We start from the raw sequence: 16,948 nt of genomic DNA on the forward strand, positions 1-16,948 counted from the left end.
AAACCCAGTCCCTTCCTTCCTCAAGCCTGTGATCTAGTGAGGACATTGGACAGTATGTGGTAAAATGAAAAAATACGTAGATAATTAGACTCATGATAAGTGCCATGAAGGAAGAGAAAGGAACACTAACAGAGAATGATGGCATAGAAGTAGGAGACTCAGGGAAATTCTGAGAGACAAGATACATTTAAGTTGTTCCTGAGAGGCTGGGAAAAGTCAACCAGGCAGAGTGGAGGGAGGAAATGGGCTTCAAGAAAAATAGGACAGTGTGGTTTCATTGGCTCGCAAAGAGAAACATGGTATGAAAAGGCTACAGAGAGAGAGAGAGAGACTAGAGGAACTGAGTGTTGGAGGGTCTTCTAGAATGTAAGTTTGCTGATTGGGTGCCAAGAGCCAAATCTGACGCCTTGCTTCTTTTCGTAGATCAAGTTTTATTGGAACATAGCCACGACCATGTATTTACATATTGTCCAACCATGCATTTACATACTTTTGCACTGTAACTGCAGGCTAGAGACCATCTGGCCCGCAAAGCCTAAATTAGTCACTGTCTGGCCCTTTTCAGAACAAATGTGCTGACCTTTGATCTTGACTATGGAAAAAAAGACTGGATTTTATCGTAGGAAAGAGAAGGAACCACTGGAGGGGTTTAAGCAGGAGGGTTATCGAATCCAATGTGCACTTTTACAAAGTCACTCTGGCTGCTCTGCGTGGAGACATTAGTGGAGGTGCAAGCGGAGACAGAGAAGCCATTTGAGGTCCTTGAAAGAGTCCAGGTGAGAAATTACACATAGAGACTGGCCCAGAGTAGTCCTCAGGATTTATAAAAGCCATGTGGAGAGGAAGAATCAGTAGGACTTGGTGGCGTATTTGATGTGGAGATTGAGAGACCAGGAGAAATGGAGAGTAACTTCTGGATTTCTAGCTTGAGCTGTGGGTGAGTGATGGCGCCAGGCAATGAGATAAGCCAACGGGTGTTAGCAGAAGTAATTTAGGTGAATAAGTAAGTTTAAGTTGGTCAGAGTTCTCTGCTATTGAGTCATAAAGCCTGCATTGGAGACCAACTCATCATGATTTTCTGATAAAACCACTTGGTTTTCCATAGGCATCATCACATGGGTTTAACCTTCAGTTGAATGAGTGCCTCTGGCATAAGGTAACCAATAATAAATATTTTCACAGCTGCTATTTGGAGTAATTGTGTAATTGGGCCCTAAAGAAATGGTCAGAGTGATCTGATTAAGCAGATATGCCTGTAATTGTGTGGCCTTGTCTTTATACTTGATAGAGTTTATGTATAATTTATATTATGCATAAGCATGAGCTAATTTTGAGCTTCATCTTTTAAAAAAAACATTTCAGGCCATTGATTAAAATCTTTTGGTCATGAATTATATATGTACCCACCACACTGCAGACAGCAAGCATCTTTGGGGACATACAGTATAGGATTCAGAATAGTTGGGGGGCCCTTGTCACTATAACATTTATTTTGTCTCAGACAGCTGTGGGAGACCCACTCACCATTTCTCAGGTCCTGATTTGAAATTGGGAGATTCTCCAACTGTGCTGAGCCACAGGCTGGCGAGGACTAGCTCTGAGGGCCCCAAGCCTAAACGAGACCTCCCATATCTGGGTCATCTTCTCACCTAGGCAGCTAGAAGGGGAGTAAGGGGTCTCCCCTTGGTGGCCTTCCTGCTTCCCTCAGGTAGAATGGAATTTTAAGCCCCACGATACCTCCACCCAAGTCTTTAACAACAGACTTGGCCCAGGTCGGGACCTGGGTATCTGTATGGAGGACTTTTACTTCCTCTTCTTTAAATGAAGAGCAGTTCATCTACATGGAGAAAGTGCCTGGGGATGAGAGCAGAGCATGTAAAAGAAGTGACTTCCTAACCACACAAATCGACTACCTCACCTGTTTTGTTCTGAATTCCCCCTATCAGTTTTACAGGGCATATGTTTAAAGACATATTTATATGATACATTACAAAGGAGCCATTAGTGTCCCACTCGGGCAAAGAAAATGCACTTTTTAAAAGAACTCTTAATGTGTGTTTGTATAATCATCGCTCGTGGTATTTTTAATGTCGCTGCTTTTGATCAAATATGAAACATAAGACTTTGCCATATTATCAAAGTAATATTCACATAGCAACAGTCTCCTACCTGTTTTATATTTCCTGCTAATAATCCTTCACCATTGTTTCCAGAATGCTATGATCCATTCAGAGCTTGTTGTATTTTATTTCATATCATTTTTCTATGCATGGTACTTTGTATTATGCTACGGGTGATTTTGAAAACTCTTGCTCTTTAACTCAGTTTTTATATTTCCCCTTTCTTATCTTTCTCACCACCCTCGAGGACAGTTTTTTCTGTTTTACATAGTTGAATATGGATCCTCCTTGAACATAATGAAACTCAAGAGAAAAAAAATAGTGTAAGGGACAATTTGTTCCTGTCTTTAAGATTGTTACATACATTTTGATTTGCATAATTTTTAGACGACTATGGTTATGGACACATTTCCACTTGGTAGCAGGACTGAAAAGTCTAGGATGATTAAAAATGGAAGTCACTAACTGCACCCTCTGTTCTTAATAGCCTTGAAAGTAGAAAAAGGCAATGGTTCTACTGAAATTCTAATCTCTTATTATATTGGAGATATTCTGGGAAATGACCTACGCCACTGCGTTAAGTTCCATAGGAAAGAAGCTATTTCACTACTTAGGTTTGTTGGCTGTTTCTTTTCAACTCCAGTGGATACCTACTTGTGAAAAATAATCTTTATATGATTCTTCATGTGGTAATTAGATAACTCTTGAGAGTGAAACACTTTCTTTCTTCATATCAGCAGCCCAAATGTGGAATATAAACCCTATTAATACAAAGCAGAAAGGTCTTGGAATTCAGTTGCAAGGTTAGGGCAGTCCAAGTTCATGTTCAAAGCAGGATTTCCCAATAGACAGGAAAACAAGATTTCTCTCTGCCTTGCCACGGATTAATTTATAAATAGTTCTCTTCAGTTGAGACTAAATTCAGACATGGCAGGCACTTCAAAAATTTAGTCTAAATCCCACAACCTCTTTCCATCAGTGAAATATTATCATGGTTGACTGAAAATCTGTCAACTTTTAGAGAGGATTAGGGCATTGCTAGGTTTTCTGAGATCTGAGCTGTTGTTTCAGGATCGCTGTAGGAGCTCTGTGCCCATTCTTCCTTAACCTGATTTTTTCTCCTAGCAAGAAGGTACAGTCTGTCTTCAGCTGTTTACAAACAGACTGTGTGTGCCATCTTAGAATTACAGCTTGTTCATCGGCATTACCTCTATTCCTTGCCAACATCAACAATAGTATTTTTGGGGGCTCCTGGGTGGCTCAGTCAGTTAAGCATCTGACTCTTGGTTTCACCTCAGGTCATGATCTCATGGTTCATGAGTTCAAGCCCCATGTTGGGCTCCACACTGACAGCACTATGCCTGCTTGGGATTCTCTCTGTCTCTCTCTGCTTCTCTCTCTCTCTCTCTCAATAAATAAATAAACTCTTTTAAAATTTTTTAGTATTTCTATACACGTGTCCCTGTTCATTAACATGCATATGCAAGTTAGCAACTGGAACAAGAGTTGAGAGGCTACCTTTGCCTTGTTAACATTTAAGTGCAAGTTCAATCCCTGTAGAGCTCCACATAGTTCCAGTTCCGATACATGTAGACTAGGAGTTAGTGGCTAGGATCATTAACCCTTAGGAACACCTGGGAGCCCTAGCTCCTCATGGCTCCAAAAACCTTCTACGTAGGTTCTTTTTCACTAACTCCATCTGTGCCTTTCACCTTTTCCTTCTTGGACACCATTCAGATTGTGAAGCCTCTGGACACTGACTTCCTCGAAATTGTCCTGACTTCTCACATCCTCCTCACCATTGCTGCATCTTCGGTTTAAGTCATCATTTCACCTTACCTGGGACATGATAGGAGCTTCATCACTGAGTCCCCTTCTCCCCACACCCCTGACATCAGCCTGCATAGTTGGCTGAGTGAACTTTTAAAACTAAAGTTGGTTTTCTATGTTGACTAAGTGGAATTTAAATAAAAAGCTTACCATAAGAACAACAACAACAAAAAAAGCTGACTGTATCAGTCCATAGCTTCAAGAGCCCACTTCAGGGTCACTGTCATCTGAGATAGGGTGCATGTTGCTTCTGTAGACTCAGGGTGCACCGTGATTAGTCCCACCTCCTGATCAGCCTCCTATCCTGTCTGTCCCTTGTCATGGCATTACCAAATTACCATTACCTTCCATACATACCGTGTTCTCTCCCACCTCATTTCCATGGGACTTCCTATTGCAACTGCCTGATGTCTCTTCATTTCCTTGCCCACCTGGTAAACTCTTCCTCTATCCCTGAAGACTAGTTGAAGCATCTTCCTTCTTTACAGATGCTTCCCTTAGTGTAACTTCCCTCACAACCACCCTAGAAAGAAGTGACCCCTTTCTTTTCTCTTCATGCCTCCACATGTACCCATATATGCTTCTCTGTGGCACGTTCATTCCAGTTATATTTATCTGTGAATCGGGGCTTTGGCCTTCTTGAGGGTAGGGAACCTGCTGTGTTCATCATATCCCTATAGCCTAGCATGGGTCCAGGTATGTGAATGTTTATGGAATGCAAAAAGAAGTGAATGAATGAATATTTGAATGAATGAGATCCAGATTTGGCTGGTTGGTTTTCAAAACCTTTATTCTTGTGTCTGGCTTCCTTCTGAAAACAGGAATGGGTTTCTTCTGAATTCTCATAGTGGCAAGAGGCATTCCACAGCTTCCTTGCTGCATGACATGCACTAGAAACACAAATTGCACCCATGCATTTCAGTGTGCACCTGTAACCCCCCTTGTTTTCCTTTGCATGGGATCATTCCTGCCAGATAGTTCCCTTTCAGTGATGACTCTGCTCCTGAAGCATGGTTCTCACCAGTTCTTTGCATCAACTGGGTCTTCCTCACCTCTCCCGTCTTCCTTTCCACTTTCCAGCCTTCTTTCTCTCTCTTTCTCTCTCTCTCTCTCTCTCTCACAAGAGCCCCTCACCCACCTTGCATCCTTGTTACACTTGGAAATACACTATTCCCTAACCAGCCCCAGAGCATTCCTGCCCATAGAACTGTTATCACCTTCTATGTTCTGGAAACTACCTTTCTTGTCCCATAGTCACCCACCCACGAAGATCCAGCCCAAAAGCTGCCTTCTGTGTGGTTCTCCACCGGTGGTCCTCCTGGCTCTCAGAAGTTTTGTTGTTCTTTTGCCTTTCTGTGTTTGCAAGACATCTGCAGCCACTCTACTTTCTAGCCGCCAAAGCCTACCCTGATTGTTGAAGCGTACAAACAGCTGAGCCTCTCTGGGCCAGTTTAGTGACCAGAGGAAATGATACTTGTCACTAGTGCTATGAAAATTAAAAGAAACAATATGGGAACATGCTGTGGGGCCTATAAGGTGTACAAAGGTAAAGCTTTGGGGTATGGGCACTCTGAATACCAATAATGATTTTACAAGGATGGAGGGGAAAAGCATCAGTGCACATGGCCTGGGTTGGATTCCTCGCTCCTCCTCAAATGAGCAGTACAGCCTTGGACGAGATGCTTAACCTCTTTGAAGAGAGCCTGTTTTCACACCCACAAGTGGAAATAATGAAAACTCCCTGACAGAGTTATTTTAAAGAGAGAATATAATGAGGGTCAAGCAGCCTGACCCAAACCTGGTTCAGTCAGTGATGAATAATAAATGGAAGCTGACACAGCTCTGACGGACTTGAACTGAAATGGTTTCCAGTGTTCCCTTATCTTCTCCTACTGCCTGGGACACATACCCTGGGCACGCGACAGTGTTATGTGACTGGGCAAGGCCTGAGAAAGAGTGCTTGTCAGACCCAGCAGAGTAAATTCCATCTTACGAGTCTGCCGACCTAGACAGGGGTCAGGTTCTCCTGATTTAGAAACCTACTTTGCAAACCAGCACATTCCCAGGCTTCCCAGGTCATGGGCAAGAGCATTCTAGAACATCCTATGAGCTCCTGCAGGAGTTTTATCCCCAGAAACTCTAACGACGTGAAGCATGTGTGGTGGAGTAAGAGCAGTTCTTTATGTTGCAATGAAATGAGTCAGCTCCATCACTGGACAAGACTGTCCTCTGTATCTTCCAGAATGTTCTTCTGCTGGGCTCTGGGGACAGGAGTTAATGACAAGGAACACAATAATGGTTGAAATGGCAACAATAGCAGGCACCCCTATTTCCAAAGACGTATGGGTCAGGGTAAGGTATAATGCATCTCTCGTACCTTATCCTACCTGATCCCGTCACTCGTGTCCCATGACCCAGATTCTGCCCCAGGGTTGAGCCTGTGACTGTGTCTGTAGCAAGGACCCTTCTGTGGCAGGATAGGAGGAGTGGATTCACTTTGATGTATGAGGATTTATTTTTCCTCTGCCACCTGGGCTCAAAGTATTTTAATCTCCAGGTCCTCTGTATCTTCGTCTCTAAATAAGAATAATAACACCTAATTCCTAACATACTTAAAGAGAGTACGGGAGAAATATGAGTATGAAGTGCTTTACACAGTCCCTAGCAGACAGTAGATGTGAAATAAATGCTCACTTACACTAGTACTTCCTCTAAGAATGTTGCCAGTTGGCCCCACATAGACCCTGGGCATCTCCATTGCTATCTAAACTGGAACCTTGTGCCGAGTAGCCTCCTGATAAAAAAAAATATTCAAGACATGTGACACCAGGTAGCCAACCAGTGTGCTTCTCTCTTTTCCCAATTTGTTCCCACTTTCCTTTAAGGAGAATCAGTCTCTTCTGCCACTTGCCCTTGCAGAGCTGTCTCTGAGGGTTGAACAGTTCCATAGACACTCGCAGGTTTGGAGGTAGATGGGGTAATCTGGGAAGACTTCAAGGAAGTGATTCTTGGAGAGAGTTCTGAAGAAACAGAGTGGGTATCATTTGTTGTCATTGAAAAGGTTTCAGGAAGTTTTAGGCAACTAACATTGAACAGAGCAGATTGATTTAATGTAGGGGACGGAAGGAGTAACTGGCATTGAGTCTTTCTGTCCAGTTTTCCACATCTTCTGGAGGAGGACACAAATGGCCAGAGATATAAGGGGCTCACTCAGACCCACTTCCAGCCAGCCAGGGAGTTCCCTGCTCACTGCTCAAGTCCCGGATGATTCCATAGAATGGCAACTGTGGGCAGGCAGGGGTGCAAACATTTCCGTTTTGTTCACCGATATATCCAGATAGCCTTGAACAGTCTTTGGTGCGTAGTAGGGACCTGTCAAACATTTGTTCCATAAATCCCAGTGGTTTTTAAAGTTGCAATGTACATATTGTGGAGAGCTACTGGGTTGTCCTCTCCAGGGAGAAAAAGATTAGGAAGCCTACTAGAAGAGACGACATGGTTGGAAATTATTATGGTATTCCAAGAAGGGAAGTGGCATGATCAACAGAATACCTCAGTGACATGGTTCAAATTGCTTCCAAATAGACCAGAAAGAAAGGAGACAGGAATCATTCTGCTTCTTGATAGAAAAGCTCTTGTTTCCAAATACGATTATGAAGTGAATTAACTCGAAGGCCGAGCCACACATTGGTTGTCTGAATGCCGTCAGCTTTTCATCATCATCTCACCTGAATAAGTTGAGTGTATCCACGGAGTCCAAGATAAGAAGTTATTTTCACTACAATATTAGCAGGCCAACTTTCAGCCCTGCCTTCTGAAACATTCGGTGTCAACCAAGAGTAGCACCCACCAGCCTCTGTGCGCACGTCTCCTAGAGCACGGAGTAATCCGCGTCGGCCCCTGGGAGGCAGCTATCACCTCAACAAGATGGAGAGGATTCTGTTAGCAAAAGGGACGCAACATCTACGTACCTGGGCAGGAGCAGGGGTGAGGGTGGGATCGCAGGCATTCCACCCCTCCACCCCTGTGGACCCAAGTAGACGAAATTTATTCAAGTGAATGCCATGGCCAAGAAGTACTTCTTTCTATCACTTGCTTCTCTGAATTATTTTTTCTCCCTTCCCTCCCTCAATCCCTGTTCTCATCCACCCACTAGGATCTTTCTTTTTTTTTTTTTTTTTTTTTTGGGCAGTCTCCAAGGAAAAATAATGAAAAGGAAAAGAACTGGAATTTACATAATACCTTCGTGCCAAGATATTAAAAGCATTTTGCCCGTCTATAATTTGTCCTCCTCACAACAACTCCCTGAACAGACCTATTATTATTATTACCATTATTATTATTTCCATTTTGCGGTCACATTGCTTGCTGCTGCGATTTTTGGCTAACACCCCATTTCTTGAACAATTTGAGCCCCTCCACTTGTGTATAAAAAAAGGCTTTAACTGCCACCTCCCAGTTGTGATGCTGCTACAAATTCCATTACAGTCCCTGGCTTTCTGTTTAATTCTGTCACTTAAAAATATATGAAACCCCTGTATTTGAAGGGCACTGTGGGCCTGGTGCACAGAAGGTGCCGTGAGTGCTGAGAGAGGGCAGAATCAAACATAAATATCTTCGGAACTAAGAGAGAAATGGAAAGCAACTGTCAAGGCAAATTGATTTGAATTGCATAACGATGTGCTTTTTTTCTTTTTTTCTTTGCAAGAATCGACTCGGGATATGAACTCTTCTTTCTAACAGCTTCAGCTTGGCACATGACACTCCCTGTCTCTTTCTAATCTCTTACAGTCTTTTGGGCTCTGAATTTGTATGGGCTTCGCATTTTTTAATGTCTCGAAAGTGATTTGAGCTGCCTGACTTTTTTCTAGCCCCCTCGTACGCCCCACAGCAGCAGTGCCCCCTGGGAGTGACCCCAAGATGGGACAAGCCAGTTCTGAATGGGTTCTTTTTTTTTTTATTTCTTTTTGAGAGATAGTGTGAGCAGGGGAGTGTCAGAGAGAGAAAGAGATACAGAATCTGAAATCTGAAGCAGGTTCCAGGTTCTGAGCTAGCTGTTAGCACAGAGCCTGATGTGGGGCTCAAACCCATGAACTGTGAGATGATGACCTGAGCCGAAGCTGGACGTCCCTGGAATGGGCTCTTGTCATCGCCCTATCCATCCATTCCTTCTTTGACCCACTACCTAATTTAGTTTTAATGTGGTGAGATTTTATTCAGCAGACCAGATGTGGAGTCTGATGTTTTCCTCCTCTTTCTTCTTCTCTGACTCCTCTTCAGCATTCCATCAGCTTCTCTTTCTTCTGTGCATATCACCTCTGCCCTACTATTAGGTTGGGGCTGTGTTGGTTTATAACAAGTAACCTCAACGACTCAGTGCCTTGTGACAGCAAACATTTTCTTTTTTATTCCTGCGGTCATATTATATAGCATTAAATTAGCCATTTTAGCCACTTCTAAGCATACACTTCAGAGAGAGACATTAATTGTACAACCGTCACCACCGCCTGTTTCCCCCAAAAAGATTTCATCACCCCAAGCAGAAGCCCTTTATCCATTAAGCAAAATGTCTCCATGTCCCCTTCTTTCTAGCCTCATGGAAGCTTTAATCTACTTTCTGGCTCTACGAATCTGCATAGTCTGGTGATTTCATAAGTGGAATCTTATGATAGTTGTCCTTTTGTGTCTGGAAATAAGCATTTCTTATGCATTTGAAAACTGGCTGGGGGGTAGGTAGTCTTGCTGATCTTGGCCAGGATTGCCTGGACTGCAGATTACGATCAGGTTCACCCAGTGGACTCTCAGATTCCCCTGGGACCAGGGGCCTGGCCAGGGCCCAGCAGGTCCAGGCTGACACAGGGCATGGGCAGCAAGTGGGAACACGTAAGAGCAGGCTCTGATCTGGTACACTGTTGCTTCTATACCTTTTCCACTGGCCAAAGCAAATCCCAGCCAAGCCCAAAGTCTAGGGTCAGGAAAGTAAATGCCACTGGAACCTGTCTGAGCCTCATTTTCCTATCCATAAAATGGGGATAATAGTTTTACCTATTGGAGCATTGTGACTATTACTGAAATGCTCTCCATTTGCAATGTAAAGTAGCAGGCAGTATTATTGTCATTCTTTTTTTTTAATGTTTTATTTATTTTTGATACAGAGAGACAGAGCATGAGAGGGGGAGGGGCAGAGAGAGAAGGAGACACAGAACCGGAAGCAGGCTCCAGGCTCTGAGCTTATCAGCACAGAGTCTGATGTGGGGCTCGAACCCGCGAATGTGAAATCTGACCTGAGCCGAAGTCAGCGGCTTAACCGACTGAGCTACCCAGGCGCCCCTATTATTGTCATTCTTAACCTGTAAAGAACAGAAAAGCGACCCAATCCAATAAACTTTCTTTTTGTTTTTAGTATTTTTTTTCAACTTTATTTTTCATTGAGAAAAAAAAGAAAAGTTGAAGCCCAACAAGTTGAAGCCAGACACCTTCTTGGAAGTTCAGAATGAGAGTTACGATCGAAGACTAAGTAAGGCCTATCAGAATGTGATGACCCAGGAGCAATCTTTTTGTCCAGTGGCTTTGTTATTTGCTTTTAGCAGTAGGACCCTTTCTTCAACAGAAACCTAATCCCTAAGCCCCTTGCGTAAAGCCCTGGAGAGTCCCCCTGCCTCAGAGGGTTACATGGGGTGCAGTTTGAAAACTGTGATTCCCAATCATTTTTGATAAAGTTTGTACCACTAAGTTGGGATGAGCTGAATGTTGCGCCCTCCTTCCTTTTTGTGTCCCTGTGAGATGACAGAGTTTTAACTACTTATAAGTAACTTTAAGACATTCTTGGTGCTCAGTCCAACACGAAGAAGAGTCGAAGAAGGTGACAGATGGCTAATAGAGTTTGTTAGAAAAGATATCCGTGTCACAGGAATGGCATGGCCAAATAAAACAATCTTCACCTGAACACAATGCATACCCTGTGAGCTATCAGCCCTGCTCCTGGGGCTATCCCAAGCGAAAGTGCATATATAGAGTCACCAAAAGACATATACAAGTATATTAAAGAGCAATACTATTTCTACAGCTCCAATTTCTCACTTTATTCTCTGGCACATGCTCATTGCAAAGCCTGCAAAAGGGGAAGAGGAAGAAGAAGAACCAGGAAGTGAAATGTCTAAAGGTTTGGGGTGCCATTTTGAGGGGGATCGTATGTACATATTGCCCGTAGGTTGGAAACCTGTTAACCGGACAGCACAGCTTTTATTTAGTATTTCTGAAAATGAATCATCCCCCTTACTTCTGACATTTGAAAACCACCCAAACGTTCATCAGTTGGTATAAAAAATTTAAAAATTGTGGCACATTCATACATCCACACGTGGCCATTTGGATGAATCTCAAACCCAGTGTCGAGTGAAAGGAGAAAGAGGGTAAATAGTTTATGTCATGGGAGTATATTGGTATACTGTTCCAAATGGGGTCCAACTCTTCTATGGTGTTAGAAGTTAGGATAGTGATGAGTCCTTTGGGGTATGTCCTATGGAGCCCAGGATCTCTCAATCTCTGCACTACTGACATTTCCGGCTGAAAATTATTAATCACAGGGGGCTGTGCTGTGCACTGTAGGATAAAGCAGTGTCCCAGCCCTCTACGTACTAGATACCAGTAGCTCCCAATTGTTGTGATAACCATTAATGTCCCTAGTCATTGGCAAATGCCCTTTGCAGGGCAAAATCGGTCCCCGTTGAGAATCACTGGTGTATCTCAAATATCTGGTATTATTGCACACTCATACTCAGAAAATACTTATCGAAGGAGCGTATGAGATGAGACCTATTTAGTATCATATGTGTATACAAAATAATTGAAGTTTTTTCTCAAGAGCTCCTGCTGCCCTTTATAAAGCTTAAATGTAAGTACCAGTTTCATCTATTAGTTAAAGGTAAGTAGTTCAAAGGCCAAAGACAACATTCATTCAGCAGAAAATGAATTAAATAGACGAAAAATTTAGGTCAGCCTGAAAACAAACATCATACGCAAATAAAACTCTCTTAGCAGCAGTTTCCAAATCGAGAGTGCCTAATCTCAAATTTTACTGCAACGGTTTAAAAAATACAACAAAATAAAGGTCTTCAAATTGGACAGTTTCATTAAAATGTTAATTTTGATAATCACTGCATCGTTTATGTGACATTTAACCTAATGACCAAATATTCTGCACAAAGAAAAGCCCAGTGGAAGCCTTAAATACTTTCATTAAAATGTGAATTCAATTTTGCAAAGAATTCTCGTTTCTCCCTAGGTTTATATTTAAGTCATTGGTTGTATGGACACATTTAATTCTATGCCTAAAATTACAATGTACTTTAATTCTTGCTCTGCCAGGTTCAAATACATATCCGACAATACACCGCCAATTGTGCCCTCAAAATTTTTCTTTGTAGTGAAGCACTTTTAGCCTAAGACTCTGATAGGGTCTTTTCCTCTCTCCCAAATTTGTTAGTTCATTTTCCTCCACCCCAGTCTCCCAAATCCATAATTATTGCCATTGCAATCTCCTCATTTCCACCTATTTGTATGACAGATATTTTATTTTTTTTAATGTTTTGATGTTAAATTTATTTTGAGAGAGAGAGAGAGAGAACACAAGTGGGGAAGGGTAGACAGAGAGGGAAAGAGAATCCAAAGCAGGCTCCGAGCCGTCAGCACAAAGCCCAATGGGTGGCTCGAACTCACAAACCATGGAATCATGACCTCAGCCAAGAACAAGAGTCAGACACTTAACCGACTGAACCACCCAGACACCCCAGACATTTTATTTTTTAATTTTTTTGATATTCATTTATTTTTGAGAGCCAGTGCCCATGAGCAGGGGAGGGGCAGAGAGAGAGCAGGACAGAGCTCTGTGCTGTCAGTGCAAAGCCCCATGTGGGACTTGAACCCACAAACCGTGAGATCGAGACAATTTATTTTTAAATGTGACTGCATTACAGTATTCTGAGAGCCATTAGATTGGATACTTTGATAAAGGAGACATGTTCAATTTCAAGATCTCTGACCCGTTTGATTCACTGTTATTTAAAAAACATAGTTTTCTGGGGCACCTGGGTGGCTCAGTCAGTTAAGCATCCGACTCTTGATTCCAGCTTGGGTCATGATCTCATGGTTGGTGTGTTCGATCCCCACATCAGGCTCTGCACTGACAGTGCAGAACCTACTAGGGACTCTTGCTCTCCTCTCTCTGCCCCTCTCTGCCTTCTCAAAATAAATAAATAATCATTTAAAGGAAAACACATGGTTTTCAAAATCTTTGTGGACAGATGGTATTGCTGCCCAGCAAATATAATGGCTTCAAAAAATAATTTCTTCTCCATCATGACTCTGTGGGTTGACTGGCCTCATGCAGATAGTTCTCACTAGTATCACTCATGTGGCTGCTGTTAAGAACCAATGAGATCCGTTGCCATATATGGCCTTGTCTGGCCTGGACATCCAAGATGGCTTCTTCATTCAGACATTGTTGCCTGGACTTGGGCAGCTGATGGAGTTGCACCTGGCCAGGCCAGTCCCCTCTCTTCACAGGGCCAGCTTCCTCACAACATGGCGGTTCCGGGGTTGTTGGCCTTCTTCTCTGGTAGCTGGTTTCTTTCAGCAAGACTTCTAAGATACCCAGGGAATGGGTCTCTGTAAGGCTTCTAGGTTTCTTCTAAACAAGGCCTGGAGGCCTGAAGTGTCACTTCCACACTATCCTCTTCCTCAATAGTAAGTCACAGAAGTAGCTCTGATTCAAGGGGAAGAGACTATGCAAGGTGCAGGTGCCAAAAGGTGTGGTTCATTGAGGGCCATGTCACAGGCCTCTGTCACACAGATTGGAGAAGACAAACAGTTCATTCATCCAGTTTTGCAGGGTGACATCTTTACCATATTGCTCAATAAGGGTTTTGTCCCAGATTCTCTTCCTTTGTCCCCTTGGCTACCAAACTGGTTGTGTTTTTTGCTCAGCAGTAGAGCCTCTCCCTCTCAAGGGCAAGATGGTATTGGGGGAGATATTGTAGAATCGGTAGAGGCCAAGCCAGTGCTACTGAACAAGTGGACTCTGGTCCATCTCTTCTGTCCTTGTGGCTCTGATGACTATAGTGGCTTCCTCTTGCACATTTTCTTCATCAGCATCCCCTGAACATAACTGAGAAATGACAAATAATCTCATTCTTCTTTGCATTTAGCAAAGTAAAGGCTTGGGCCAGCAACAACCAGTAGAGTGTTGATGTTTCCTAAAGTCCACGATGGATCACACTTAGCCTTAATGTGTTGATCTGGTCTGAATGCTTAGTCACGTGCTAGCTGCTTTCAGTCTCTCCAGCTAATGACTTCAGTACATGTGAGGAATTGATACAGTAGATAATTACACTCTCTGTTCAGGGCATTGGGAAGGTCAACTAGAGGAAGCATTAAACCTCCATTCCAAGTAGTCCTGTGGCCACTTGTCTAGAAGTGAAGAGCAGCGTTTTTTCCTCCAGCTTCGTGAGCAGTTGACCAGGCAGACCATGTTATGGCTGCTAATCAGATCATAAAAATCGTAATGCTCTTTCTGCATCTCCTGGTTCGTATAAGAAGAAAAAGTAGAAAGGAAGTCACGGTGATACTGATACCCTAGGACTGCAGAAAGGCTCTTCTGGGCCAAGAGTTGCTGCAGAAATGCTGTTCATTATTTCTTATTTCCATCATCCATCGTTTTCCAGCTGCAGAGAGTCTCAGGGCTAAAATGCACATGCTAGCTTGCAGAGAGGAATATTTTGCTAATCTCTTTGAAGAACCCTGAAGTGCAAGAAGAAGAAAGAATCTTATGTGTGCATGTGTTTACCTTAGAAGCAAGAGTTCAAATGCCCTCTCTCTGTGCCTTACCACCTTTCTGGCCAAATAAAAATACTGCCGATCAATCTTCTGAATTATGTTAGAATGTCACTTTGCAGTTTAAATAGTCCTTTCATATATAGCCCTAAATTACCTCTTTATTTTGCCTCATGGATTGAGTCTTTACTTCACTTTGAACTTTAAAACCTTATAGTTAACTTGTTTGGACCTTTTTTTTTAAGCAAGACTCTTGCATTTGGACATAAAGTATTGTCCTATATATTTTAGTTATTTTGGTTTGGTTTGGTTTTCCCCAATCTCAGAAAATCTCAATGCTCTCTTCACAACCCTGTTACCAATCTCTGAGTTGTTCAAGGGATCTATTTAGTTGGAGTAGAAGGAAATATACAATAGTGCCCGCCAATATGATTATATATTGCGATATTAAATTCATGTAAATGGGAAATGAGAGAGGCAGCTCTAAGAAAAAAGAAAGTAGGATGGTGGTTGCCATGTCTGAAGAGAAGGAAAAATTGAGAGTAACTGACTGCTATCAAAGGGATGTGTTGCCAAAGCATGATGCGCAAACACTGATGCTAGATGTCCCAAGTGTGTTTCAAAGAACTCTTTCACCAAGGGGGAAGAAGAGATTTTTGTTGCAGAACTGAAGGCAAATTCAAAAGCAGCAAGTTAGGATGGGTCAGACTATTTTTTTCCTCTGCAGGTCAGCACTATGATACAGGGATTAAGATGATGTGTTGAACAAACTCAACGATTTCAAAACTCTTGATGCTGCACTCTTGAAAGTGTTCTTCAAAAGTGGAAAACTCACTTCAAATATATAATGAAATAATACTTCTCTAAACATGCCCTGAACTATAGTTTTTAACCTCCCTAGCTGTTTTAGGCCTTCATAAAAAGAAGTTATCTGCTTACTCGAAGGTACTACCTCCCATTCTCAGTTCTATTTTTTTTTAATTTTCTTAAATGTTTATTTATTTTGAGAGAGAGAGAGAGACAGAGCATGAGCAGGGGAGGGGCAGAGAGAGAGAGAGAGGGAGACAGAATCCGAAGCAGGCTCCAGGCACAGAGCACAATTCAGGGCTTGAACTCACAAGCTGTGAGATCATGAACTCATGAGCCGTGATATCAAGCATGACTTGAGCCCAAGTTAGATGCTCAACTGATTGAGCCATCTAGGTGCCCTTCCATTCTCAGTTCTTATCTCTCTGCTGAAGGGGTTTTTTAAATGGCTTAGATCTATTTCCAGCCCCCTGACCCCCTCCTCACCACCCCAGGATCTTAGGGTTAGGAATTCTAAGCGATCCTAAACATTACGAAGTTAATTCTTCTCATCTGGCAGGTCATAATGAAATAATTATAGATAAAAGAAACAGAAGAAAAGCACATCTCCAGTCTGGATGATAAATAACATACTGGAATGTTTTATTTCAATTCAAATAACTTCATTTATTCATTAATTGGTAAAATTAAAATCAATCTAGGTTATGTTTCAGGCCCTTTGCAGAGAATTACTATAGGCACAAAAACTTTAAATACCCTCAATATAATGTACATATTTTGAAAATTTTTTCCCGTTTCTATTTATGTCTTACATTTATTTATTTGGGGGAAAGCACAAGTGACGGAGGGGCAGAGAGGGGCACAGAGGATCCTAAGTGGGCTTTCTGCTGACATGCTGATAGCAGCAAGCCCAATGTGGGGCTTAAACTCATTAACTGCAGAGATCATGGCCTGAGGTGAGGTTCAGATGCTCTACTGACTGAGCTACCCAGGTGCCCGCCAATTTTCAAATTAGCATTCTGAACAATGCTTTTCCCTGATGTTCCTGACCAAGAGAAAAAAAATCTTATGTGAGATGACTTCATGGGTGGAGATCACTTTCAAGGTACTTACAGTTTACATGGCTATGAATCTTTCTGTTAGCATGGCAAACAGAATCTAACATGGCCCCCAATAATCCTGGCTTCCAGATTTGCATACCTTTGTGTATTCCCCTCTCTTTTCATACGGGTAGGAACATTGATGTGCTTCTCACCAATAGAATATGGCAAAGGTGATGGGATGTCACTTCTGTAATTATGTTACATAAGACCGTAACTTGCATCTTGCCAACAAACTCTCCTTTGCTTGTTTTGATGAAG

At 42.4% G+C, this 16,948-nt stretch overlaps 1 protein-coding gene across 1 annotated transcript in view; it reads left to right on the plus strand.

Moving 5' to 3' along the window:
• FRMPD4 (FERM and PDZ domain containing 4) overlaps positions 1-16,948 on the plus strand; it is a 793,887-nt gene that overhangs the window by 727,350 nt on the left and 49,589 nt on the right. The gene's annotated exons all lie outside the window — the stretch shown is intronic.

The sequence above is a fragment of the Suricata suricatta genome, chromosome X (assembly GCF_006229205.1).
Source record: "Suricata suricatta isolate VVHF042 chromosome X, meerkat_22Aug2017_6uvM2_HiC, whole genome shotgun sequence".
Classification (NCBI taxonomy): Eukaryota; Metazoa; Chordata; class Mammalia; order Carnivora; family Herpestidae; genus Suricata; species Suricata suricatta.